The sequence below is a fragment of the Notothenia rossii genome (genome assembly GCF_949606895.1).
Source record: "Notothenia rossii genome assembly, chromosome: 4".
In the NCBI taxonomy this organism is placed as follows: Eukaryota; Metazoa; Chordata; class Actinopteri; order Perciformes; family Nototheniidae; genus Notothenia; species Notothenia rossii.
Genome location: NC_136902.1, coordinates 34588840 through 34610224, shown reverse-complemented (window position 1 = coordinate 34610224; position 21385 = coordinate 34588840). Strand labels below are relative to the sequence as shown.

At 41.5% G+C, this 21385-nt stretch overlaps 1 protein-coding gene and 1 long non-coding RNA gene across 3 annotated transcripts in view; one reads left to right on the top strand and one right to left on the bottom strand.

Annotated features, from left to right (window-relative positions):
- The window catches only part of LOC307036909 (uncharacterized protein), a 194448-nt gene that overhangs the window by 133382 nt on the left and 39681 nt on the right, over nucleotides 1–21385 (bottom strand). The window lies entirely within an intron of this gene.
- On the top strand, nucleotides 10667–20676 carry LOC307036940. 2 transcript variants are annotated; one of them, XR_013807536.1, is made up of 2 exons: nucleotides 10667–11028; nucleotides 19967–20676. It is a non-coding gene; the product is annotated as an uncharacterized lncRNA (long non-coding RNA). The 2 variants fall into 2 exon arrangements; XR_013807537.1 differs by lacking the exon at nucleotides 10667–11028 and adding an exon at nucleotides 18815–19097.

Here is a 21385-nt window from a genome sequence, read left to right as displayed (position 1 = left end):
CTAAATTCGTTACTGATAAAAAAGGGCTTCTACTGTACCTAATTACCTTAACACTAGAACCGCCAGAGTTTTTTGTATAGGCCTACCAAAAACCGTCAAATCCCGCTATTAGAATGAAGTTTTTAACAACATAGGGTGCTACATAACACATTTTCAGGAAAAGTCGGACTGGGAGACTTTAATATTTTATTGAAAAAAAGTTACATTGCACACACACAACACAAATTGACCCGATTGGCGGTTCTAGTGTTAAATAAACTCACTAATTAATTAAACCAGTTCAAGACGCATTGTTCTTATTATTATCATTCTTTATGAGCGCAGAAATAGTCTTAAAATCAGATCTGTTTTTTAAATGAAATCTGACGGCAGGCAGTTAGCTCTGATCACCTATGATAAATGCGCAACACCTAATCGCTGGCCATTCAGCCACAGAGCTCCCTCTATACAAATCAAACTGTAGACAGTGTGAAAGCACCTATTGTCTTAAATAATGGTCGCAATGTGACCTGTGAGCCTTCTAAATTACCGTGGGACAGCACATTCTAAACTAAAATGTTCAATCAATAAAGTAACATCTTATCTTATCTTAATAATATCTTCATATTAATAATAATAATAAATCATACAGTATGTGTCCGAAAGGGAGCAGGAGGAAGCAAACACAAAAATATACTGCATATTAAAGCAAACGATTGGGTAAAAGTATGAGCATAACAAATAAAGAAGTGTAATGTAAACATTTACATTATTATGATTATTTAATATATAAAGACTATATATTATTGAATTACAATATGAGATATACTTGAGTTGATCTAAAATATTGATGTGTTCAAATGCTCTTCAAAACACAACTGAAAGTCCATGAAACTTGTCTTTCTGTATTTGTGAATGAAGCGCCATCTCCTGGTTAAAACCTGAAATTGAAAATCTGGCAACGCCCTCTTGGAAAATAGTGGGAGGGCTTAACATTCCTCGATACTGGTCTTAGGCAGGTCGTAGGAAAGAAGCTGTAAGCTGGAGTCTGAAATGAGGTGCTACATCTGTACACAATTTAAACCAATCAATATTGTGTAATTAACTAGGATAAACTGATGTTTTTTAGTGGATGAGTAATGCAGATATCACTGTGTAATCATTTGACAGTGAGGGGAATATATCCGGTTTTATTATGAAAACTTCGGGACCGGAAAAACTGTTTTCACCCACGCTAACTTTACATGGAAGCTGCATACACGTTATCCTGACGAGACCTCAGATCATCTTCGTAAATATCTATCAAACTATAGATCCTACACATCCACTGGACGTGGATTCTAATTAAGCAATAGCTCACGACAGGCCGTGGTATATGCTCATTATATCACAGCTAAGGGGCGTGCTTCGGCCCGATGCGAAAACGGTTACCAAATGTGGCAATATGAAAGAAAAATACACACTCTAATTTAAATAGTTTTTATTAGTAAATAATGATGTTCAAAATGAAATAGTCCCTCCGTTGCATTCTGCACAAAACATAGTACAAGGTGGTTGCTATGCAACAACACTAACAGCAAGCGAACATATTAGACAGAGAGTGTTGATCCATTATTTGGCTGTTTATTTACATTAATGTGTATGTTGCTGTTTATTGTGCATCCACTGAAAAACTGTCCAGCATCAGTAGCATGGCTTACGTGGTCACTTGTATAGGTTGAGGTTGTTCGACGCTGTTGCCTGGCATGGCGAGAATATTGCTCCACTTTCTCCGGTCCCCGAGATTGGGCTTCCAGTAGCTCTGGAGAGAGCTTTCGCACCTGTGGCCACTAACGGTCATAATTGATCTGCTTTGTTTCAAGACCCGCATCAGAAAGCTTTTGAATGGTGGTACTTTTCCAGTTGGTCTACCTGCTCTTCACGTAGCTCTGCATGTCGTAGTTTAGGTGCTTTTTTTTCTGAAGATAGGCACTGCTCAATCCACTCATCCATACTATAGTGAGACCCCCCCGGAGGTCGAAGTTAATCTTAAATGTTTCCATTTTATGCTTTGTAAGTTTGTTTCGTAACGGAAGAAATGTAAATATATTTATAAAACTGACAAGTCAAATCAAGCAATCTGATTGGTCGATAGCGTTTTTGCGGACCTCTTTGATTACAGATTTGAAAACATCGTTGCTTGCTTTAAAAGTAGCACAATTCATTATGTTAAACCTTCAAAAGTATCTAGATATCCCTGCCCTAATGCCAAAGGAACTGCACACTGAATATGTTTTGCCGTTTGATGTCTATGTCCAGACCGCTGCGTCAAAAAGGAGGGCTTCTGCCCCGTTACTTCTCCGCTGCTTTCTTGTTCCAGTATGAAAAAGCAGTTTGCTTTTCACCCCAACGGTATACTGTTTTTCTCAGACGCGGAGGGGATACTGACTTGTTGTGAAAAGTAACTTACAATTCTACCCGTGGTATACGCTCAGTATATCACGGCTAAGAACCAATCAGATTGCTTGATTTGACTTGTCCGTTTTATAAAAGTACAATATACACTTCTCGCTAGAAATCTAATCAAAAAGCATTTTAATGGCCAAACTATTCGACAATTTAGGATTTTCCAGAGAGGGTTATTTGTGAATAAACGGTTGAAAAGAAAAATGTTGTTTCTTACACGACCACTAGAGGTGCTACACTTTAAAACGTGGCTATGGGTCGTAATCTAAGCTGCTTAAACAATTGACCTATTTGGTCGTTTTTTGATGCTACATGCTGTTGAGATGCTACAATCAATTCTGAAGACCCCTCCTGTAGTTCCAGGTTTTAACTAGTTCAGAGTGTAATAATCAACATTCTTCAATCGATAGACTAAACAGCTGCTGAAACCGAATCACATTTGTTGTCGCTTATGGCTCGGGGTCATCTACACCCCAAGAAGGATGTGTTCCAGGTGTCCCACAACCATAACTATCTCTGACCGAAAGTTGCCCGGTCATAAACTGGTAACAACAAAATGATTGGGCAGCCCCTCCTTAAGGGAGATAGCGGCTGCCCAAGGTTGGGCATCTGTATCAGAGGGAAAAAGGTAAACATGTATGGAAATTCTTCCTTGACAGTATTTATATTAAGTTAAAGGGGACCTATCATGCAAAATGTACTTTTTGATGTCTTTTATACATAAATATGTGTCCCCGGTGTGTCAGGGAACTCACGCAGCGTCAGAAAATAAAACCCTCTCTTTTCCTCCGTACCCAAATCTCTAAAAAGCGGGATACAACGGAGCTGATTCAGATTTTCGTCTGTTGCGAAGAAGGTGTTTATTTGCACAAACAAGTTGCATAAACACTAGGTATGCTCATCAGAGCAGGGTGCCTGCAGGAGAAAGCAGAGAGCGAACAGAGAGAAGCAGAGAGGCTTTAAAGAACTGCAGGACACCAAACCCAGGTGTCCTGAGTTACTGCAATCAATGCAGCAAGTGCAGCACACACACACCCTCTCGACTGATGAACCTACAGGGGCATCACAGCCCCCCCCCCCCCCCCCCCCTTAAGACGGAGGACCCAAAGGGATCCCCAAAACACCAACACCAAATATCCAGAGCCAGAGAGACTTCCTACCCCAACGGGGGACGAGAGAGAGCATCCGCCGCAACGTTGTCCTTGCCCTTAATGTGCCGAATGTCCAAACTATAGGACTGCAGGAACAGGGCCCACTTCATCAACCGCCGGTTCGGACAGTTAAGTGAACAGAGAAAGGTAAGGGGATTATGGTCGGTATAAACTACAACTGGGCTACTCCCAAAACTCACATACACCTCAAAGAGCTGGAGGGCCAATATTAAGGCCAATGCCTCCTTCTCGATCGTTGAGTAATTGAGTTGGTATGAATTAAACTTATTTGAGAAGTAGCAGACTGCCCTATCAATCCCCTCAACTTCTTGCAGCAAAACCGCACCCGCCCCAACATGACTAGCATCAACCTCCAGTTTAAACGGTTCATCGAGGCGCGGCGCAGCGAGAACCGGAGCACAGCACAACAGGGTCCTCACATTCTCAAACGCCACCTGGCACTGGTCAGACCAAATGAACTTGAATGTACCCTTCAGCAAATCAGTCAGGCGAGCAACCACTGTGGAGAAGTTCTTACAAAAGGCGCGATAATAGCCGACCTGACCTAGGAACCGCATGAGTTCCTTCTTAGTAGTGGGCACAGGGAACTGCAAAACGGCCCGTACCTTCGCGTCTACCGGTCAAACTTGTCCCTGGCCGACCACCCGGCCAAGGTACGTCACTGTTGCCCTAGCGAACTCACACTTGGCCAGGTTAACAGTGAGATGCGCCTCAGCTACGCGACAGAACAGAGCACCAATGCGTTGGATGTGGTCATCCCATGTGTCACTAAACACCACTACGTCGTCAAGATAAACAGCAACCCCCTCAAGACCTGCTACCACCATGTTCATGATGCGCTGACATGTCGCTGGCGCATTAAAAAGCCCAAAACATCACTGTATACTCATACAGACCGAAAGGTGTAACAAACGCTGAAATCTTTTGCGCCCGTGCTGTCAAAGGAACTTGCTAGTACCCCTTTAAGTCGAATTTACTAACGAATCTAGCAGAGCCCACCAAGTCAATACAATCCTCGATCCGTGGAAACGGGTAAGAATCTGTTTTTGTCACCTTATTAACCTTACGATAGTCGTTACAAAACCGCGGAGATCCATCTGATTTGCTAACCAACAAACTAGGCGACGCCCAACTGGAGAACGACTGTACTGCAATTTGATTGTCCAACATGTACTGGACCTCAGCCTCCAGCACCCTACGCTTATCTGCAGGGCAACGATAAAATCGCTGCTTGATTGGAGGACTGTCCCCCACGTCGATATCATGCTCCACGAGAGTTGTACGCGATGGCGTATCGCCAAACAGTACCACAAGCTTGCCGATTAAAGCTGCCAACTCATCTCTCTGTGCTGCAGGTAAGTGACTCAACAAGAGGTCCAACTGGCCTAACGACTGCGAATTCCATAGCCTACCAGACATAACAGGTTCATCTGGCACCTTAACATCACACTCATCAGACAACCCTGGACCTGAAAGCACAGAATCAACCATCATTACGGGGCCAACACTCAACTTTTTAGCCATGAAGCTATCCCCAACGGTATCACGAGCATAGTATGGTTTAAGGAGGTTGACATGACACAGTTGAGACAACTTCCTGCGATCTGGAGTAGCAGTCAAGTAGTTTTGATCTGACACTTTACTTTCAACAGTGTACGGGCCGGCAAACTTAGCTTTGAATGGTGAGACCTGCAGTGGCATCACAGCCAACACCTGATCCCCTGGGCTGAATTCACGATACTCTGCTTTACGGTCATAGAGCCTCTTCATATTAGCCTGAGCACCAGCTAAATTTTTCCTTGCCATTTCCACCGCTACATACAGGCGATGACGAAAGGCCTGTACATAGTCCACTAAATTCCTAGGTGGTTCACCCTCAACCACGCCATCCTGAAGAACAGCTAACAGACCAAGCACCGTATGCCCAAAGACCAAATCATTAGGGCTGAACCCTGTACTTTCCTGAACGACTTCCCTGGACGCCAACATGAGCCATGGAAGTCCCTCCTCCCAGTCCTTCCCCATCTCTATACAATAAGCACGCAGCATGGACTTCAATGTTTGATGAAACCGCTCTAGCGCCCCCTGGCTTTGGGCATGGTAGGCCGACGCACGGTTATGCCTGACCCCCAGCTGCTGTAGGATCTGTTTGAACATATGGGAAGTAAAGTTGGTACCCTGGTCGCTTTGAATCACACGTGGAATCCCAAATGTGGAGATGAACTGGGTTAGAGCCCTAAGTACTGGCTTCACTGAAATGGAGCGCAAGGGACACGCTGCAGGATACCTTGTAGTCTGGCACATTATAGTATGCATGTACGCACAACCAGACTTAGATGGAGGCAACGGCCCCACACAATCTATGATCAAATGCTCAAAAGGTTGACCAAGGGATGGAATGGGACTGAGGGGCGCAGGCTTCACCACCTGACTTGGTTTACCAGTGAACTGGCATATGTGGCATGCTTTAATATAACTTGCAACATAGCGCTTTAATCAAGGCCAGAAAAAATTGCGTAGGACACGGTCATAGGTTTTTTTTATCCCCAAATGTCCACCACTATCATGCGCAGTTTGCAATACCACATCACGAAAGCTACTCGGCACCACCACCTGAAAAATTGCCTCCCCCACAGCATCACCAACACAGGGCACCCACTTACGCACCAGCAAGTCCCCCTGAACAAAGTAACCCTGGGCTATGTCTCTGACCTTCTCTGCCGGCAAGAACTCAGTCCACAGATCAGAAAGAGATGAATCGTCCTTCTGACTCCTCACCCAGTCCTCCTTTGACACCGATGAAGGAAGATCAGGCAGTGAGACCACATGTACAACATTACTTTTGCTACACTCCGAAACAGGTGGGTCAGCAGACATTTCACGTTTCTGTGCACGTGTCACAGCACAAACTGGAAACACATTTGGAAACTGCAAACCACTCTCATCAGACTTCCCAAATGCCACCAGCCTGGAAACCACCACAGGCGGTGGCAGGCACACCAGCCCACACAGCACTATCAGCGAGATCGTTGCCCAAAATCATATGTATCCCATCAAGTGGCAACACGGGACGCGCGCCAATAGACACAACTCCCCCGCACCAGCTCACAATCAAGCGCACTATTGTATGCCGTGGCACAGGGATCAAGCCCATCTCCATGCCCCTCATCAGCACAAAATCCCCCATTTCTGTCTCTGACGAAAAAGGCAACACTGACTCAACAATAAATGAGTATCTAGCCGATGGGTCACGCAACACCTTAATCGGAACATATTTGTCACTACCGACTACTGATACAACAGCTTCCGTGATGAACGGCTCAAAACCAGAACCTACATCCGGGTCGGCACAAACTGGCTTCTTTTCAGGCACCATGCCCGAGCCTACACCTAACGGTTTCTTATTCAACACGGCAGAACAACACATGGCTGGAGCATGTGATGAAAAACTAGGCTTCCCCTTAGATTCCAGCAGCGGACACTGTTCCTTCCAATGACCCCCTCCTCTGCAATAATGACATAGTTCCACTTTGGCCTTCTCGGGTCGCCCCGTACCTGCAACTCTGCGGGAGGGGCCTGGTGAAAACTTTGCACCACCGCGGGCATAGCCACCATCCTCTCCACGTTTCCAATCACCCCTAGAACACTTCTCAGTAAAACTGCCCTTGTGTGTCAACACAAAATCGTTCGCTAGTTCAGCAGCTCTGAGCGCGGTGGAAGGTTTCTGCTCATTTACATAAGTGGCCACACGCTGAGGCATAACCTCTTTAAATTGTTCCAATACAATGAGTTCACAAAGACCGTCAAAACTGGCAACCTTTGCTGCCCCGCCCCACCGCTGAAAATGAGAAGTCAAATCATGGACAAACTCCACATGTGTCTGCTTATCCCCCTTGACCCAACTTCTGAACTTTTGACGATACACTTCAGGAACCAGTTCGTATGACTTTAACACTGCTGATTTTAGTCTTGCATAGTCCAAAGCATTTTCGCCACAAACAGCTGAATAGGCCTCCTGTGCTCGCCCAGTAAGTACACACTGAAGTAACAGCACTTTGTCCGAATCTGACCAGTTTCTTGCCTCTGCTATGCGTTCAAATAGAGTAAAAAAAATGTCAGGGTCACGCTCATTGAACTTTGGCACTAACCGCAAGTAAGAAATAATATCGCCATTACCTGATGCCGACTTATCGGACCCATCCTCCACCGGAGCAAGCTTGCCCTCTCCAATCAGCCATAATCTAGCATATTTCACCTCACATTTAATCTTTTCCAACTCCAGCAACCCCTCACATTTCATCTTTCCCACCTCCAGCACCTTCTCCACCTCTAAACGCTTCTCTACCTCCTCCTGCTGACCCCTCAACTTCTCCTGCTCCAACCCCAACTCCAACTTCAACCTCTCCTGATTCAACTGCATGGCCAAAAGCTCCTTTTGCTGCTCGAACGTCAAACCAGCTGTCTGAACCGATACCGGCACGACCCCTGCCGCACCAGACTCACTCTTCTGCAACACTCCCCGCTCAAACGAAGATGACACGATGACAGCTTTAATCTCATGTTTCAGTTTGCTCCCTACAAAAGCAATTTCATAATGCTCTGCTATTTCGACCAACTGCACCTTCTGGCAATCATCTAAGAAAGACACTGAGGGCGCATCCACAAACGTCGACAAAGAAGCAATAATATATTGCCTATACCCAATCAGAAAGCAAAGTATTAAAACTGTCAACACGCATGGGCAAAAGACAAAACCCAACAGAGAATTTCCCCCCTAACTGCCTAACCAAAATCGTACTTATTTCACCTAATCTTCATTTGGCTTGCGGCGGGTAATTATGCAATGGAACCCGGCGGAGTTATGGAGCGACCTGCACGCAGATAACATCAAAAAATCACGCGGATGTGCCCCTGAGACAGCTGTCCCAAAACATCTGACACTAACCATGTCGCCACAACACTATGAAAAAAACAAACAGACGCAACCCAAGGGGAAACGCCACTTAAGCCTAGCGGGGAAAGCTCTTTACAAAAGCGTAACAAGCAGCAACATTTTATCTTCTGATTGGCACACAACACCTGACGACATGTCAAACACTAAGGCTTTCTGAAACCCAAAAAACATGATGTGTCCCCCAAATAGCAGCGCCAAGCCAGCACACAGCTGGACCACATCAACTAATCAGCTGCTCAACTGACGCCATGTGCTCTGAGCACTACACAAACTTTCTGGAATAACCCGTCTGACGAGCCCCCATTTGTTGCGACCTGGCTCAGAAGGCCACAACAAAGACGAGACACAACACATTAACGGGTAGAAAAAGGTGTTTATTTGCACCAACAAGTCACATAAACACTGGGAATGCTCATCAGAGCCGGGTGCCTGCAGGAGAAAGCAGAGAGCGAACAGAGAGAAGCAGAGAGGCTTTAAAGAACTGCAGGACACCAAACCCAGGTGTCCTGAGTTACTGCAATCAATGCAGCAAGTGCAGCACAGACACACCCTCTCCACTGATGAACCTACAGGGGCATCACATCGTCCGATATGACGTAATATCGAAAATGTGGACCCACGGCACTATCAGAAAGTTGCTATCAGAAATAATGCTCGACTGTTTTGGACGTAATATGGTCGACATGTTTTTAATATATTTTTACATCTGAGACCTATGCTATTGCCTAAAAATAGCATGATAGGTGCACTTAACCTAATTTGTTTTGATTTTCTTTTCACTAAATGTGCACACATTTTGAAAAATAAGTTTACTCTCTTCCCCCTAATGGTATATTTTAATAATTATAGTATTGGTTTATTTGTCCAGGCTTTGAGATATGCCACCAGATTACAATGGCTGTGCATGGGATATTTGCTTAAACCTAGTGTAACAAATAATACTTTTCACATAAAGCCCTATGGGACATGGAAATGTGAACAGCAGCTCACATTACAACACTGTAAGCCTAATTGACAGATAATTGTTTTTCAATGGGAAGCAAAAACCAATTAGGAAACATGGCTGTGTCTCTACAGAATCCAGGCTCTGAACCAATCTAGAGAGATTTACACGTTCGTGGAAATAGGGTCATTTAAACAGAAGTTTGGAACTGCTTTAGTCTTGTGTTTGTTTGCGATTATGCAACTATGACTCTGAATTTTAAGCAAATGTGTTAGACATCTACAGTGTTTAAAACAAGTTAAAAAATACACAAATCAGGTTGATTTTGACAAAAGTAAAGTTAGAAAAAATGTAACTCTCTTGCCCTTATGGGTATCTGATAGCATTGGTTTATTTGTCCAGGCTTTGGGATATGTCTACGAGATTTTTGCTACCACACAATTACAATGGCTGTGAATGGATTTTTGTGATGAATGATTCAAAATGTGAACAACATATGAAACAATGTTGTTGTTACTGTGGATATGGGTTCGTTTAATCCTAAGAGAAAAGATCCACTGAAAATCGAAACTACTGGCTAATCCTTGTAAAATACATAAAAATATATTCTACAACCATTTAGGTGAGTCTTTTAATGTAATTAAATATATCAGAAACTCCTGAAAACAATATCCTATGCATAACCAGAAATCAAAAGTGTTTATCCCATTATGGCATTTATAATGACTAGTGAAACTCATTTCTAATATAAGGCCAATATGCAGAATAAGGATGATAAAATACATGTGTTCGTTTAGCCTCAGCGAAGTATTTAATCTACTTTACTGATCTGGTGTACCATCGGTTAGTAAGAGAGTCCGCTATGCTTTGCCATTGATTATATCAAGCAACAGCCCAAGGTCCTGCTGGCACTCTGAACGCTACTTGGCAAAGAGAAGAAGAGGTTTCTATGTCACGCACAAAATAAATAGTTCTCTCTTTCTTCTCATCGGATGCAGTCACTTTGATAGTCCTCCAGAGTGTGACTCACCACAGACAGAAAATGAAAAGCGGTTCAGTGACATTCTTTTGCGTCATTGTGTGTACTTAAACTTGGACTCAAACAAGCACATTTGCAGATAGAAACAGCAGATGTGTTCAGCAAGCCTCATTCAAGGTATTACTTGAAGAACACACAAACAGCACTTATTGCACACATTGGGTAGGTCTGGGCCTCTCAGAGTGTATTTCTTATAGAGTTGACAAAGGCCAAAGACATAGACCCTTGCCATTACCTTCTGTTCTGGTGTTCTACGTATGCATGTGTACTAGTGCTCGGCAAGGCAACTTGGCAACTACTAATCAGGCCATGCAGCTGCTAAACTCTCTCAGGACAGGCGATGCCACCAGCTGACTTGATGTACTTTCTTTGCACAGTCTGCAACTAAGAAGGAAGCAAACCAGTAAACAATGACAAATCATTGATTTGTGATGAAGACCCTGGAAGGAAATGCTTCATGTCCTGGATCTGTTGACTGAGGCAGAAGAAAACAAAGGTAGAAATAAGAACTATTACAAATGCATCCAACAGTATCACAAGTCACGGGTAGTTAAATATGCAAATGTGACGTTAGGACTACAAATAAAATAATTGATATACAGCTGTTGCACCGGATTGTTTTGCTAGGCCTCAGTGTCAGTAGAGTAAAGGAGGGTCGGTGGTAGCTGTTTTTGTTTCTTCCCCTCTGCTCTGTTTTACAACCTCTCCTGCACACTGGCCTGCTTCCCTTTACTCACAGCAGGCCACTGGGTTTGTGGGTGGAATCAAAGACTCTGCTCACTTCATTATATAAGAACACTGCTGCTTGTTATCAGCCTTTCTGCACCGTCTTTCAGGCTTTAAACTTTCACAAGCTGTCAAGTGTCTTCTAAGGCTGACAGAATCCCTTGCAACCCTCCTTCTTCTCCTTTTTAGTTATAGAAGTAGTAACTCCCTAGCAGCTTTTGTATATGTAATTGTAGTAGCAACAGAGTAAGTATGCTACCTAAAACTACCCACTTTCATGCTTAATATTGAGAAGAGAAATTGAGGACTTAATTATGAATTTATTGCTGTTAGCTCAAATGTATACTTCCTCACATAAAGTCTTCTTCTGATTTAAGCTGATTTAGCTACTTGACCTGCATCTCAGTAACATGTTGCTGCTTGAAATTTTAGCTAACGTCAGGGGGGGAAAGTAACTGATTCAGGGATTAGCTAACACAGTCACCAAAAAAATAAACAAGAAATATTTTCATCCATAAACAGTATAAAAACAAAGCGAGCATGCTAACATAACAACCCAGTCTCACGGCATTTCTTGTTATAGTCACGACATTTAATCTATTGATTCGTGTTCACCAACACGATTTTCCCGTTTTTTTTGTGTCACACAGAACGATTTTAAAAGCAATGTATTTCTATTGGTAGTATGTTTCGTGCCTGCAGCACGTCTTTTTGTCCGTTCGGGTCTTGGAAGACCGGAAGCTGTGGGGTTCATAAAAACATGTTCTTACTCAATATCAAGCTACGATTATTGTTTTTATTTTAAATCGTATAATGTCCGACTTTTTTTGTCGTCAGTGAGGAAAAGAAATGGGGCTCAGAGCCTCAGAATACTGAAATCTGTATTTTTTTAAATCTTTTTTTCCTTCTAATTTGTTATTTTTTTCTAAATAACACACTGTTATTTACTCACCAATAACACACAATTATTCTTGTTTTTATTTATTTGTTTGACTCCATAATCTCTGGCTTTTTTGGCGTCCGTATGGAACTGAATTTCAAAATAAAAATAACTAGAAACAGACGTAGGCCTATAAGAGGCATTTCGAGCATCATGCGATACGCAGCCACTGAACTGATTACCCAAGATCCTCAGCTATGGTTTAAGCTCGCTGATTGGATGTTTTAGCTGCAATGCATGTAGGGATATGGTGTTAATGCCATATCAAACCCGAAAAACTTTTTTTTTTACAGTGGACCTATCATGCTATATTTGAATAGTATAGTGTAGGACCATACCTATATAAGGCATATTTATACTTTTTATTTTTCAAAATACCAAACTGATCATGCATTTTAGCCATTCCTCATTTCGCTCAATTTAACACTGTCTTTTCATGGGCTGATTCTGTGAGAACAGCACCATCTACAGGCCTGGCATATGTACTACAGTGTCTTCAGTGCTTTCGAACGGCAATGTCCGTGGCTGTCTCCTCCTGATTGGTGGAGTTGGCCCAATAGCCGTAGCGCCACTTCTGTGACGTCATAGAAGTGTTCAAATCTGGATCAGTCTGTATCAGATCCGTTGCAGCCCCTTTTTAAGAGATTTGGGTATGGAGGAAAATAGAGAGTGTTGTATTTTCTGACACTTGGTGAGTTCCCTGGAACACCGGGGACACATATTCATGTATAAAAGACCTACAAAAGTGCCTTTTGCATGATAGGTCACCTTTAAAGGAAAATAATACTTTATTGAGAGTGTTTTTGCTTTTCTCTTTGGAAGTCATCACATAACGGCATTGTAATACACGGTTCGGCTGCATTAAATATTACAGATCTGCCTTAGTTCTTTATTTATAGAGCCCTGATGAGAACACCTTTGGAAAAACTGGAAGAAATGCCGCCGAAACTGAATACTTGACGTGAATCATAAATATATCAACAATTAAACAACATCTTCAATTTCTCTTCATCAACACTAATTCGGCTGACTTTTACATTTGATCTAATTCGTAGATAGGTTATATTCACACCATAACAATGCATAGCTGATATACAAGGACTTGTAGTTTTTAAAGATATTACTGATTTTCTTTGAATATAAGAATGTAAATACTGAGTCTGAAGTAATATAGCAATATGCTGTAAAATTATGTGAAAACATGAATAAAACTAAACATCTTCAGATGTTGTACATACATAAGTGTCCTACACTAATAATACAAAGTTATTATGGCTTTGTGTACCTTGTGTGCACCGCCTAGTGGTTAAAGCACGTTATTGAATTATTGTTTTTATGTGTTATATTTGATGAAAAAAATATTAAGCTACATACTTTTATTGGGGGAAAGTAGAAGGTCAATGATAGAAATATAGAATGTAAAAAATCAAGTAGATACTATAAGTGATCTCTAAAACAGTTTAGTGCAGGATGTACAAAGATATTAATAGGAGGAGTTGCAAAACTGAAAAACAAATTAACCTTTATTTAAACATTAAATAATACTAGAATCCACTTCAAGACACTGGTACTTGCGTACCATGCTGCGAATGGATCTGGCCCTTCGTACATCCAGGATATGGTTAAGCCATACACCCGAACGCGTGCACTCTGCTCTGCATCAGCCAAACGGCTTGCTGCACCCACACTGCGAGGGGACCCAAGTTCCCATCAGCAAAAACACGTGGGTTTGCTATCCTGGCTCCAAAATGGTGGAATGAGCTCCCCATTGAAATCAGGACCGCAGAAAGCTTACACATCTTCCGGCGCAGACTGAAAACTCATCTCTTTCGACTCAACTTAGAGCGATATAATTATTAACAAAGCACTTATATACTAATAAAGGACTGGCTTATCTAAAGCCAGTTGAGTAGCACTTGAAATGTTTTAGCTCTATGAAACCTGATGTACTTATATGATTCTGTTTTCTTCAAGTTTGTATTTTGTTGGTCGAACGCACTTATTGTAAGTCGCTTTGGATAAAAGCTTCAGCTAAATGCAATGTAATGTAATGTAATACTTTAGATTAAGGTCTTCTTTTAAATAAGAAAAAAGCTTTGGGGGTATTAAAAGATAAATATTAAGCCTGACGAAGTACTTAACGTCTAATATATTGCTTTCCTGCGATGCTGATCATAATTCCATTGTTGAGATATACTAAAATAGAAAAATACTGTGCGATTTTCCAAACTCACATTGGTTTCGCATACAGCATCTCTGTAAAGTAGGGGTGGGCAGATCGATCCCAAAATATCGATACTTCCGATATTACGTTACGTTTCCAAATATCGATACTAGAGCCAATAGGATCGATACTTTTATACTTTTTTTCCATCTCCTCTACTCGTCAATTTCTTCAAAAAACTATGTGCAGACGAACACAAGTAGGCCTATATGCTCTTTTCTTCTCTCTCCACTGCTGTCCTCCTCTCCTCGAGGCTCGCGCACGCGCAGCGCGCTCCCTGCCTGAACGCCGATTATCAAGCTGACTGACAGCAGCCAGCAGGGCAGGACAGCAGCAGCCAGCGACTCGCGAGTGCAACACACAAACACGCATGATGGCTGAGAGAAGGAGCAGCGTTGTGTGGAGCACTGTGAACTGTGATGTGTGCAAGAAGACAGTTCGCTACTCTGGCCACTTTGTATTTTTATTTTTCATGTTTGCACTTTAAATTTGCAAAACTAAAACGTTTATTTTTCTATAAAAAACTGTCCTGTCTATTCATGAAAATGAATTCAGATTTAGTCTATTTATGATGATTTCAGCTCAAAAATCATGTCATGCAGATCTCCCCTATATGAAAGTACATAAGACGCTTTTCATTTAAAAAAAGTATCGGTATCGATATCGGTATCGGCGATACTGGCCCTGAAATACTTGGTATCGGATCGAATCCAGATTTTGTGGTATCGCCCAACCCTACTGTAAAGTATTCACTCTCTGTCCTAAACGGCTCGTTGGAGCTCTTGCCCCCCCCCCTCCCTGTGAGCCCAGTGTGCTCTGATTGGTCAGCTCGGCCACTCTGTTCTGATTAGTCATCCACCAGAGACGCTCTGCCCATGTCTAACAGTGCTTTTTTCGGCTCGCTCTGAGCGGAACATCAGGCGTCGGCACAGCCGTATATTTTATACGCTAACTAACCGAACTGTACCTACAACTGTTGTTATAGGCGTTTTCGGCATCTTGCCTATCGCAGCTTTGCAAGCTGCTGCCGGGGCTTTTTAGGACGAGGCATCAGAGTGGTCAACCCGTGTGTGTGTGTTGTCTGTCAGGAGTTTCCTGATCTGGCAGGACGAAATCAAATGCAAATCACAAAATATTAGAGAAACTTAGTTGTTTTAGATTTGTTAGTAGTAGTTGTGGTAGGAGTGTGTATCTATCTATCTATCTAATCAACACAGTTAGCTTGCCAGCTAATATGCTAACCTACGTTTGCTAGTTATTCAGTGTAATATGCCAACCTACTAGGGGTGTAACGGTTCACAAACATTTCGGTTCGGTACGTACCTCGGTTTTTTGGTCACGGTTTGTTTCGGTATGTTTTCGGTACAGCAAACATTTTTTTCACAAAACAAAACATATTTTTTGTCTTTTTTTTATTATTATTAAACTGTTAATAATGTATTCACTCAAATAAATACAAAATATAATAAAATAAACATTAAGGTGCAGCATTTCGATGAACTGAAATAATCTGTATTTGAACTGTACTGTACTAGTACCTACAGATGTAGCGATTCATTTCAGACAGTTTGAAACGCGAGGGCCGTGATTGGTACGTGATCTGCCCTCGCTCAAGGGAAAACCTCCAGCTTGACTTGAGACCGCCCCCGTGATAGATAAATGTAATTATAATGAAGCCAGCTGCAATGGATCATTGATCCACCAGGGGGTGCAGTGGGGTTCCACACTGGAGCTCATGTGAAATAAAGTGAGATACAGTATGCTGGATGTACAGCGGAACTTTGTTAAGATCCATATGTCACGGATATCATACTACTGTGCTAAATAAGAGACATGTAATCATTTACAAAACATCACCATGTTGTTATTTAACAAAATAATTTTGTTATTCGAAAAAAACGAACGGGAGGAAATTCAGCCCGGCACTCGATTTTTAATCCTAATTTAATCATCATCTTCACCACGATCATTTATGTTTATTTTCGCCGAATTGACATGAAATCACTGACACATATGAATATACTGTATTCAACTTCATTAAAACGTTATTAACGTGCCTAGACTCAGTAATTCACCAAAAATATGTATATTTTAATGGAGTTTCGTCGGTCGATCAGGATCCCAAAGTGTAGCGGAGGGATCCTCATCTGGATGAAGGGTGTTATTTTCCCCATAAAGAACAAGTCGCTGCAAATTATCCCGCTTATTACATGGCCACATTCTCAACAAAGTAATGACATGACTCCCAATATTAATTGAAATGCTTTTATGGATTTAGAAAATGTTTTTATTGATTTAAAAAATAGTTGTATGTATTGATTTAAATTCACATGCATCCGCTAAGAAAAATAGTCCGTTGTTACAGTTTTTTAAACAGTCTGAATGAAACGGCAGCTCTCAGCTGTGTATTTCCACAACTAATGGCCCATCAACCACAGCTCTCTCCCCCCCTCCCCCCCTGATCTTTCTTCTCCAGCAGCTAAATTAACAGTAGGTTACTCTGAGTGACCATATACTGTATGTGACAAGCTTACAGTTAGTGACGTAACAACACCATAAAAGCTGGTGGGTTGAAAGCAATACGGGAGGTAAAAATAACTACAATAATTGTGACTTATTTATTGTGGCTTTTATGTTTTTAGGTATAACATTTTATGTAATTCAGGCTTATAGTTCACCCTTCTCTAAAAGCCTTCAACAATGACAATATTCATTGTCATTTAATAAATCATTCCAACACACATTGTAAAAAATAGCCTACTGTAAGTTAAGAAATCATTTCAATATGTACATCTTCTGATGTAACAACAATAACATTATAAATAGTAACATAGCTGAACATGGTATTGCACATTTAGCTTTGAGTGTTACTGACCTGAGATGTTTTTATTACATGAATTAAGGTGACTGAGGCTTTTTAACATACAGGGATGCAAACTCATCAGGTATGAAAAAGGTGACAAGGATCCGAGCCTCCGGCTCCCCCACCCCACGGAATGACAGAGGATTTTAGCAGTCAGAACAACTAAAGCAGCAGTGTTAATAATAACAGAAACGCCAAAGAGTCACATAATAGAAATATAGAAAAGCATTTATTTCAAATTGTGGAGCAGTCAGTTTATAATTTTGGCAGCACTGTTGAGCATTTTGAAAATGTATTTTCAGGCCTCTGTGCAAGGCTTAAGTCTTTTTATCTTTATAGCCACATGGTGTAAAGTAACTAAGTTCATAAACTCAACAAGTACTATACTTGGGCACAATTTTGAGATACTTGTACTTTATTTAAGTATTTCAATGTTTTGCTACTTTGTTCTTCTACTCCACTACAGTTCAGAGGTACATGGTGTACTTTGACTCCACTACATGTATTTAATACCTTTAGTTACTTCACAAATCTGGATTAATTAAGTGAAATATAATCAAGTGTTAAATCAGACTTTAGTTCCACCTGGAGTAAATCCACAAGCTACCCTGCAGTATACAGAGTCATTCAAACTAGCTGCACCTTTAGCAGCTTTGAGAACACTTTCATGATCAATCATTATAAAACATATCATATCTATTATTCTGAAATGGACCAATCTGCACAATGACTACTTTTACTGTCGCTACTTTCACTATATTTTGATGATAATACTTTTCTACTTTTACTTGAGGAACATTTTGAATGCAGGACTTTTACTGTAACAGAGTATTCCTACACTCTGGGACTATTACTTTTAGTCAAGTACAAGATCTGAGTACTTCTACTTTTACTCAAGTACAAGACCTGAGTACTTCTACTTTTACTCTAGTACAAGATCTGTGTGCTTCTACTTTTACTCAAGTACAAGACCTGAGTGCTTCTACTTTTACTCAAGTACAAGATTTGAGTACTTCTACTTTTACTCTAGTACAAGATCTGTGTGCTTCTACTTTTACTCAAGTACAAGATTTGAGTACTCTTACTCTAGTACAAGATCTGTGTGCTTCTACTTTTACTCAAGTACAAGATCTGAGTACTTCTTCTTTTACTCAAGTACAAGACCTGAGTACTTCTACTTTTACTCAAGTACAAGATCTGAGTTCTTCTACTTTTACTCAAGTACAATATATATACTTATACCACCTCTGTGTTTTCATGTAGCCTATGAAAAAAACTATTAGAAATAGAAGGCTAAAGCTAACGTTAGCAGATAGTGACAATGTATGCTAGCTAGCTAGCTCAACGATTCCTTAAATAATATAGAGAGGCGAAGTCCCTCCCCTTCCGGGAGCCTCCATGGGACCCCGGAAGCGGAAAATTATAAATTGAATTCAATGGAGAGAGAAAACGTATCTTTTGATCCCGTTTGAATTGTGCCACGAATGACACATATGATGTTTGTCAATTTAAAAGAGCATTTTGCAAGTCAAAAAAATTAAAATGTGTCATAAAACTGTGAAGTAACACATTTTTGTATGTTAAGCCGCTCAGTGAACTACATGTCTCTGGTCCCGCACAATACGCGTCACCAACACAAAGATGACCGTCACGTTGGAACATTTCACCTCATTCTTTCAGAATGAGAATACAAGTATAAAACGAGGTGAAAATCACTACAAGTCTGGGCCCGTTGAGAGCTGTACATACACGAAAGGGGAGTTAGTCGGTTCTGTAAGAGCCAGCATGCGGGACCGGCTTTACAAGGTTTCGGTAAGTAACATGAGTGCAATGTTTAACGTTAATGTCAGTCAATAAGGAGGAGAATGAAAAAGAAGATGATGAACCACAGACCCGGCATATAATGACTGCAGTGTGCAGGGCTGTGTTAATTTATGTTACTGTTATCAATAGCATTAGTTGACTGAGAAAACCGTCAAGAAAAAAAGTTTAGCAATGTTACGAGTCGACTAGCATAATATGAACCATGGCTGTGATTGACAACCTGGACAGCCAGTCAGAAGCTAGAATGCCAACCTAGAGAGCCAATCAGAACCTAGAACGGGTGTACTGTATACGGGTGTGTATGCTGTGGATAACATTAGTGTTCACAAGAACAAGGTATACTCCCGTGTTTTGTTTTAGTTGCTCTTCAGATTGAAGCGGCCAGTTTTATATCGACTATATGTGTGATCTCCTTTTTACATCTCGTTGTGTCATTTGAGTTTATTTGCTGTGTGTAGATTCAAGGATTTTGGTTATCTTGTCAATTTGTTTGGTTATCTAGGCACAGCTGTGTGAGACTCCCTCTGGTACACTGGTATGTGTTTTCCTAATGTAGAGAGCATTGATTAATTCATAAACTACACACTGAGTCTAGATCCTGACCAAATCCTTTTTTGTTGATCAAATGTTTTTCAAAAATGTAATACACATTTAAAAAAAAATACAATGTACAATCACAACCAATACAACACAAATTACAAAAACTTCAGAAAAAACAAACAATAACAACAATCAGACAAGAGGACAAAACAATGGAAAAATAAACCCTCCCACCCCCAGATTTGGACCATCCTTGTATTGCTCATTCAATCTATTATAGCATGTTAACAAACATGGTACTTACTTTATTTGTACAGATCTACATGGGAGACGATGGCGCGATGCAGAGCGCTGTCTGTGGTTGTGCACGGGGGATTTACAAATGCAGCCACGCTGCAGCATTGGCAATATTTGCCATGTGGCAGATCAGCTCCACAGAAGTTGAGTGCCAGTGGAGGAAGCCTGGCACTTCAAAAGTAGTCCAGCCGGTGTCTCAACTCTACCAACCGCAAGAGGAGACATACAACCCACTGGCCAGAGACATCGCCACTGAGGAAGTAGACTGGTTTAGGTCTGCACTGAGGGGCGCAGCGTGGCATGGCATGGCTTTTGTCACCTGATCCAGAGCTGCAGCCTCAACATCAGGCCATTTTCAACGTGCCGGAGCTGGTGAAGGAGCATGGGGGTCGGGGGCTTGAGGCAATTCTTGCCTCAATGCGACTGAGCAGAGACCAGCAAGCTGCCATCCAGACAGCCACCGTAGGTCAGCAGACAAATCCTCAGTGGCAGTTACACAGGCAGGGCAGGTTGACAGCCAGCAATTTTGGTGCTGTGCTGAGGTCGGGACTTTCATCCACTCCATGCGCGTCCCTCATGAAGAGGGTGCTTGGGGGGTACAATTTAGACGGAGTCATGGCTGTCAACTGGGGAGTTGTAAACGAGGTGTGTTTGGCCTTTTAAGTGTGACACATATGTAGTGATAAATGCTTCACCTGACCACTGTTCCTAAATAAAAAAAGTTTTCTGCATTGTCAGTCATTTTTTCCAAATAATTACCAATATTTCACAAATTCTTCATGTCAACTTAAGAGCACAGCTGTATGTTGAGTGTCAGCTTTGCTTGGTTCATCTTACTGGGGGGCAGCTACATGGATGTCGGTGCAGTCCACAATCATTTTGCAGTTGAAGGCAGAATGAATTTATTATTGACTCAGAATGAAGCACAACTTCATGTCATACAATACATTGACTTTATTTGTAACTGTGTAAAAAAATAAAGCATTTATTAGCAAGCAGGACCTGCAGGAACAGAGAATGGTGATGGATGGAGCTGGGAAGAGAGAAGAATAAAGAAAACAGATCAACTTTATTATCGGATATTAATTCAATTTCAAAACAAGTTGCCGCTCCTACAGCTTTCTAGTATGTAAAGAGGATTTCACATGACCTATGCAAAATATCACACTCAATACATGTGTCTCTCTGTGGGGCTGCATTGTGCCTTTGATGTATATAAATAATATACCATAACCAAATACTATTACGTACAGTGGAAATCAGGTTGCCAGAGCAGGTCAGTCCAGTGTGCATGTTCCTCAGGGTCTCTGCAGTTACAGGTGAGGTAAAGAAAATAAAAGAGAAAAAGGTCAGTAACAACACTTTAAAGTAACAACACTGAATAATTATCTATTTTAATAATTTTCTCTCAGTAATCACTCAACTACTGTCTTTCCAAC